Source organism: Phoca vitulina, unplaced genomic scaffold (assembly GCF_004348235.1).
Source record: "Phoca vitulina isolate PV1807 unplaced genomic scaffold, GSC_HSeal_1.0 scaffold29, whole genome shotgun sequence".
In the NCBI taxonomy this organism is placed as follows: domain Eukaryota; kingdom Metazoa; phylum Chordata; class Mammalia; order Carnivora; family Phocidae; genus Phoca; species Phoca vitulina.
The window spans coordinates 13,620,980-13,628,851 of record NW_022589732.1 but is presented as its reverse complement, the minus strand read 5'-3'; the positions used below and the strand labels follow the sequence as shown (position 1 = coordinate 13,628,851).

Sequence of the window (7,872 nt, the reverse complement as noted above, 5' to 3'; positions counted from 1 at the left end):
GACACGTGTAAGGGCAGCAGAAAGCGGGGCCCTGGACCTCGCAGCCGGGAGGCAGGGGTGACTTTAAATGCGGCTGAGCAGGTTTTCGAAAGATACACAGCTTCACGTAGCATTCGTTTTACGGCTTTGTTTATCAAATATTTCATCATGAGATTGGATGAAAATGGTGAGTCAGTCTAGCCTAGCAGGAAACCATTTGAGAAATATTTTCTCCAAACACTCAGCAGATAAAGCTCAGCTTCAAGAGAGAGACTCAAAAAAGCTGCTTAATTGCTGGACTCACCCAATCAGTCCCGCTCACTCCCTTCCACCTTCGAGCCAGGGACAGCACTTCCTTACGAACCACAAGTGACTCAAAGACAATGGGTCATCCTTGCAGCACAACCAAAAGTCTCGCAGGACACACGTTTTAACCACATACAGTTATGGTGAACAAAGGAGCTGCATCTTCTCTGCGAAGATCCCATAGGGTAAAAAGCCGTCTTTGCTGGGACCCCCCTGGGCCCGTCGCCCCATCTTTGTCCAAGGGGGGTCGGGCAAATGCGGAGGTGCCTTGTCACTGGACTGTGCTCACCCAGTTTGCATCCATGGTGCAGGAAGGAGGTAACGCACTTCACGTATTGAATAAATACAGGTGCCGTTTTCCTTCCTTTCCTCTAGGCAATAAGAGACTTAAGTCTGTGGTTTAGCAAATACAGAACCACAGGAATTTTTCTTAGGAAAACAAGAATCAAACCTTCTCCTTCCTTCTCTAGCAAAGTAGCATTAAAAGATTTCAGCAAAATTTGGTTGTAAGCCTCTCCCTGGACAGGGTCAGCAGTCACTGGTGGGGGATGGGGGATAGTCAACAAAAACATTGCAGGAAGGCAAATAACTCCACTCACTCTGAAAACAGAGCCCATGAGGAGGGGCCTGAAAAACACGTAGGAAATACGGGGTTAAGCCTTATTACCTTTGGAACTCAGTGGAGCCGAGGACCTGGAGGCTATGGCCAAACAGTACAAAATATCTTCTCAGGTTGACCGTCAATCAAGCAATCTTTGGAACAGATAATACCTAATAATTAACTGGGTCTCTGTCCTTTCTGTTTGCTTTGTGATACATTTCTTGTGCATAATGCTTCTCTCTTTAAAGCAGTGGTTCTCAAACTCCCCTGTGCTTTGAACCATCTGGTGGGCTTGTTTAAAAAGACTGCTGCCCCGCCACCACCCCCTTCCCCCCTCCCCCCGGCCTCCCCCCTGTTTCTGATTGGGTAGGGCGGTAGGTCAGGGGTGTGGCCAGAGAATTTGCATTTCTAAGAGTTCCCAGGTGATTCTGACGCTGCTGGTCCTGAGACCACACTTCTGAGGGGGAAAAAAAAAATCTGCTTTGAAGGCTGCAATTTTTTGTCAGAGGAAATAATTTAGCAACAAGTAGTCTACAAGAAAAAATTTCTATTTGATAGGTACTTAACCACTACTTAAAACCATAGTTCTCTATCTTGGCCCTGCACTTAACAAGCACCTGGGGGATTTTCAAAACTCCTGCTGCCCAAACCAATTTAATCAGAATCTCTGCGGGTTGGAGACATCAGTATTTTTAATGTTTCCCAGGTGATTACCAAGTGCAGTCAAGGTATGGAGCACTATTTTAAGAGGTCTTTCTTGGAGAACTTCAGCCCATGGGTTGTTCAGACAGGTGAACAACAACATTGTGTCAACATTGATTTCCCCACTTCTTAGATCTATAGCACTTGTTTTCTTGTCAACACACAAAATCTGTAATTGCCAAGGATCGGGCTATCAATATAATGAGATTCAGCAGGTATCAATAACAGATGTAACCCACCTGCTATCAGGGGTCTGCACTAATGTGAACAAGATTCCCTCTCCCACCCCCAGGGATTCTGATCCAGTAGGTCTGTGGTAGGACTCTGGAACGGTACAGGTGGTTCTTGAGCCAGACTGAGAAATAACTAGTAATGGAAAAATCATGGGTTTGAACTGGGGGTGGGCATGCGTGAATTCCATTGCTGGTGACCTTGGGCAAGTTACCTAACTCTCTCAACCTGTGTTGACTCATGTTTTTTTTGTTTTTTTTAAGATTTTATTTATTTATTTGACAGAGAGAGACAGCAAGAGAGGGAACACAAGCAGGGGGAGTGGAAGAGGGAGAAGCAGGCTTCCCGCCGAGCAGGGAGCCCGATGCGGGGCTCAATCCCAGGACCCTGGGATCATGACCTGAGCCGAAGGCAGACGCTTAACGGCTGAGCCATCCAGGCGCCCCTGTTAACTCATGTTTATAAATAATGTTAATAACACCTACCTTACAACCTACAAGGTTGTTATACAAATTAAAGAGAATATATAGAAAGAATTAGTGCTATGTATGGAGCATGGCAGATACCAAATAAATTTTATAAACCTTATGAGAAAGATGGTCTGGTGAACAGGTTAATTATGCATTCAGATTCTTCCTGTTCTCTTTCAACATAAACTTAAAAAACACAGAAATCCCAGCGGCTGGACAACACCCTCTCAGCTTCTGGAAGAAATCATCGAATGATGATCTAAGTGTTCTGTGCCTTTATGAAGGTCTCTGGATGACGGTATTTGGAGCAGAGTTTCTGTGTCTTGTAAATCACGATTGAAGATACTGTCCACATTCACACTTTGATAAAAGGACCTCATGATGAATTTCTTCATGGGTTTAGTTCTAGAAAAGGTATCTCTAAATATCAGTCTTCTTTTTTCAAGAGGGCTTTTATCTGTGTAAAATCTAGAGCAAAATTTTATGAACCTGTGAGTTTGTATATTTTTCCAGGAAAAGGATTCACGGCCTTCATCAGATTCTTAAGGGGATCCATAGCCTGAGAAAAGGAAACAGCCACTGGTTTAGAGGCAAAGATTGTTCTCGTGCTAGGGTGACCCCATGTCCCAGTCTGCTGGGGACCGAGGGAAGAGGCAGGGTGGGAGTGGGGATTCCTGGGATATGGACTTCCAGTACTAACACAGGGGCAGTCCCAGGCAAACCAGGACAAGTTGGTCATCCTCCCTCCTGCAGTAACTTAATCAGTTTTAGTGACTGAAATAGAGTTTATTGCTTCAGTAAAATTGTCGTAGTTCTGCTTTGTTCCCTTGGTGTGTTTCTCATGCTATATTTGAGTGTTTCTGGAAGGATATACATTTATTTTTTTTAAAGATTTAATGAGAGAGAGCATGCTCACTCGAGAGCGTGCATGAGCCGGGGAGGGGTGGAGGGCGAGAGAGAGAGGAACTCAAGCAGACTCCCTGCTGAGTGTGGAGCCCAATTCAGGGCTCATCTTACCACCCTGAGATCATGACCTGAGCCGAAATCAAGAGTCAGACGCTTAACCGGCTGAGCCACCCAGGTGCCCCTAGAAGGATATACATTTCAAATGAAGTACTTTGATTCTAGATTTCTGGTGGAGCACAGCTTCTGCAGGAGCCAGCTGGGTGGGGAGAAGAGACACACCCTCCGGGGAAGACGTAACCCTTGACCTGGGTCATAAAGCCCAGAAGTTTTTACGGTGCTTTTCAGTGACAAACCTGAGAGGGAAAAAAGGTTGGGTCCAGGAGGTAGTGTGCTTGCCCTGTGGCAGAACTCGGCTTTCAGGGCTAACCCTCCTCCTAAATCTCCCTTGTCTTTTAAGTGTCTGATGTGTTTTATGGTGTTTCACTTTGTTCAGAAGGTTTTCATTTTCATGAGATCAAGTCTGTCAGTCTTTTTCTTTATGGCTTCTGAATGTTGTGTCTTGCTTAGAAAGCCATCCTCACATCACAATTATAACAACCTTCTGCTAGTATTTTTTGGGAAAGCAGCCATAGCTAAAATGTAATGAATGACTCTTGCTGTGTTCCAATTGAACTTTTTTATGGACACTAAAATTTGAACTTCATATAATTTTCACATGACACAAAATATTATCCTTGTTTTGACTCCCCCCCACCACCATTTAAAAATATAAAAACAATTTTTAGCTGGCAGGGTCTACAAAAACAGGCAATGGGCTTGTCTTGGCCATCGTTTGCCAACCTGTGAACTAGAGGACTAAGTGGTCATCCTCCCACTCCTGTAAATAGCCAAAACCAGAAAATAAAATTAATCTGTGGACATAGTACATTGTGGGTGCCTAGACTCAAAACATCAAACTGTAAAGACTCAATGCAACTCAAAACAACTCAAACTATCAGTTGAGGATATAGTAAATTATTTCTGCCCAGACTCAAACCATCACCCTTTTACTTAGAACTTTTCTTTCAAGCTTCATTCCTAAATGTAATTCCTACAGCTATCATTAACGAAAGAAAGAAAGAAAGAAAGAAAGAAAGAAAGAAAGAAAGAAAGAAAGAAAGAAAGAAAGAAAGAAATCACCATAGCAGGACAGGTAGGAAGTGTCTGGAGTTGGCATTCCATTAGCTTTCAAACTGGGATATCAGAATTTTATCTTCTGATAAAAAAGGCAGAGGGTAACCCCAGGAAACTGCACTGCGTCTGCTGCAAAAGCTCTTTATCAACAAAATTATTAAAGAGATAAGTTTTATCCCAAAATTTACACATTTGTTTCTTCCTGAAAAATTTCCCCCCTAATTTCTTTTAAGTTAGTATGTGTAGGACATTTGTAAAAGAACAACCCAGGGGCACCTGGGTGGCTCAGTTCGTTGGGCGTCTGCCTTTGGCTCAGGTCGTGATCCCAGGGTCCTGGGATCGAGCCCCACATTGGGCTCCCTGCTTGGCAGTGAGTCTGTTTCTCCCTCCCCCTCTGCACCTCCACCTGCTTGTGCACTCTTTCTCTCTCTCAAATAAATAAAATGTTTAAAAAAAAATAGAACAATCCAAAGAAAAAATAAAATCACCATAATCATCTTACCTACAAGAGACAATTCACATTTAATTTATGGCATAGTGTGATTATTTTCATATGTGTAATTTGATTGCTAACATTATTTAATACATTTTACCCATTCTCTCTCTCACACACACACACACACACACAAATGTGCACACACGTGCACACACACAGTAGATTAGTACCATATCAATGGTAGGTTACCTTTCTCAAGAACTTTGGAAAGTCATGTAGGGATTACTGGTGGGCTGGCAGACTCCATCAATAAGCACAGTTCCTCTCCATTACAAATAAGAAATGTTGGGTAAAAAGAAAACATTAAAAAAAATACATCCTCGAGCTAGAATGGAATAAAGGGAGACCTGTAAGTTCCAGTTGAAGGGGAAGAGCAGTGCCAAAGTGGTGAGTAGGGGCCGATGCTAAAAACCTTGGAGTTTTTAGTCAGGTACATATGTAGACTCTATGGGCTAAGGAATGGGTTTTAATATTCAGACAAAGAGGGGCACCTGTGTAGCTCAGTCAGTTAAGCATCTGCCTTTGGCTCAGGTCATGATCCCGGGGTCTTGGGATTGAGCCCCACATAGGGCTCCCTGCTCAGTGGGGGGCCTGCTTCTCCCTCTCTCTCTCTCTGCCCCTCCCCCCGCTCATGCTCTTTCTCTCTTTCGAACAAATAAATAAATAATCTTTTAAAAAAACTATTAAAAAATACTCATACAAAGAGAGGAAGAATAACTTTCACTGTAAGAATTGGGAATTTGGAACTGAACAGTCTGTATAAAGCTTAGAGCCTGAGGAGCTGCCCAGTCTGTTTATTTTATTTTATTTTATTTTTTAAAGATTTTATTTATTTATCAGAGAGACAGAGCGAGCACAAGCAGGGGGAGCAGCAGAGGCAGAGGGAGAAGTAGACTCCTTGCCGAGCAAGGAGCCCAATGTAGGACTTGATCCCAGGACCCCGTGATCATGACCTGAGCTGAAGGCAGATGCTTAACCGACTGAGCCACCCAGGCATCCCTGCCCAGTCTGTTTAAATGGATTGGAAAAGATCTATCCAATATTCCAAGAAAGTAACAGGGATGATATCCATCCCCCTGGGGCTGAGGCTTGAAGGCGGAATAAAGAACACCCACCAAAAAAAATCACTACTCCAAACATATTCTGTTCACAGGTGAGGAATTTGAACTTATACAGTTGGCCTGGTATGAGTTCCAAGCTGAAAAATTAACATAAATACTAGTGTTTATAGAACCTTAAGACTCCTGGAACCACAGCAAAGGTAATTGAGGAACCACTCTTTACTACATGACCCGGGGCCCAGCAATTCCTTTAGAAAAACAAGCCCCTCTGAAGTTGAAGTCTTACTAAACTATTATACACCACGTGGAAAAATAATCGAACTTGAGGGAGACTCAGCAGACATTAAAAAATGACTTAGCATCCCAAAGACTGGAGACCATAAAATAATATAACAAGAATATTTGAAATTAAGGAAATAAAAGAAGGACTAGAAAACATAATAAAAAAATAGAACTCAGTGAGAACCAACATACAGATTTAAAAGAAGAAGCAAATAGGATTCCAAGAAGTGAAAATTATAGCCATTGAAAGAAAAAACTCAGTGGATGGGTTAAATAGCAGATTAGTGAACCTAGAGAGAATTGGTGAAATGGAAAATAGATTTGATGGACTGGTCAAATTGAGTGCAGAGAGAGAAAAAAGATGGAAAATGTAAAAGAGAGGTTAAGATATATAAAGGACAGAGTTAAGAAGATTCATCATTCAGTAATATGAGGCCCAGGAGGAGAAATTAAGGAGAATGAGGAAAGGAAAACATTCAGACAGGGGCTATGTGTTCCAGAAGTGAAGGAAACCAGGCCTTCAAGATCGTTCCAACCAGGAGAAGAATAGTGAAACTGAGGACGTGAAGAAATTGGAACCCTTGTGCATTCCTTGTGGGAATTTAACATGGTGCAGCTGCTGAAGAACACAGTTGGATAATTTCCCAAAAAGTTTAGCATTGCTTTACTAAATGACCCAGCAATTCCACTCCTTAGGTGTATGTACCCAAAAGAATTGAAAACAGATATTCAAACAAATATTTGCACACCATTGTTCACAGCTGCACTCTTCACAATAGCCAAGAGATGAAGACAACCAAAATGTCCATCAATGGATGGATGAATAAACAAATTGTGGTATATCCAGAGAACGGAATAGTATTCAGCCATAAAAAGAACAAAGTACTGATAGATGCTACAACACAGATGAGCCATGAAAATATTATGTTAAGTGAAAGAAGGCAGTCACAAAATGATACATATTATATGATTCCACTTATTCAAATATCCAGAAAAGGTAAATCCCTAGAGACAAAGCAGATTAGTGGTTGCCAGGGGTTGGAAGGAGAAGAGAATATGTTTAATGGGCATTTGGTCTCCTTTGGAGGGTGATGAAAATGTTTTGAAAGTAGACAGAGGCAATGGTTGCACAACATTATGAATGTACTGAATGCCCCTAAACTGTGCACTTTAAGATGGAAATGCGAATTTCACCTAAAAAAACAAAAAGAAAGAAAGTAGACAGACTTCATCAAAATTAAAAACTTTGGCTATTCAAAGAATACCATCAAGAAAGTGAAAGAAGGGACTCCTGGGTGGCTCAGTCGGTTAAGTGTCTGCCTTCAGCTCTGGTCACGATCCCAGGGTCCTGGGATTGAGTCCTACATTGGGCTTCTTGCTCAGTGGGGAGCCTGCTTCTCCCTCTCCTTCTGACTGTCGCTCCCCCTGCTCACGCTCTCTCTCTCTCCCGTGCCCTCTTTCTGGCAAATAAATAAATAAATAAATAAATCCTAAAAAGAAGAAAGAAAGAAGAAAGAAAGGAAGGAAGGAAGAAAGAAAGAAAGAGAAAGAAAGAAAGAAAGAAAGAAAGAAAGAAAAGAAAAGAAAGAAAGAAAGAAAAGAAAGAAAAGAAAGAAAGAAGAAAGAAAGAAAGAAAGAAAGAAAGAAAGAAAGAAAGAAAGAAAG

General features: G+C 42.0%; 1 protein-coding gene across 2 annotated transcripts in view; it reads left to right on the top strand.

Annotated features, from left to right (window-relative positions):
• Positions 1-7,872, top strand: part of PLA2G12B (phospholipase A2 group XIIB) — a 26,405-nt gene that overhangs the window by 1,265 nt on the left and 17,268 nt on the right. The gene's annotated exons all lie outside the window — the stretch shown is intronic.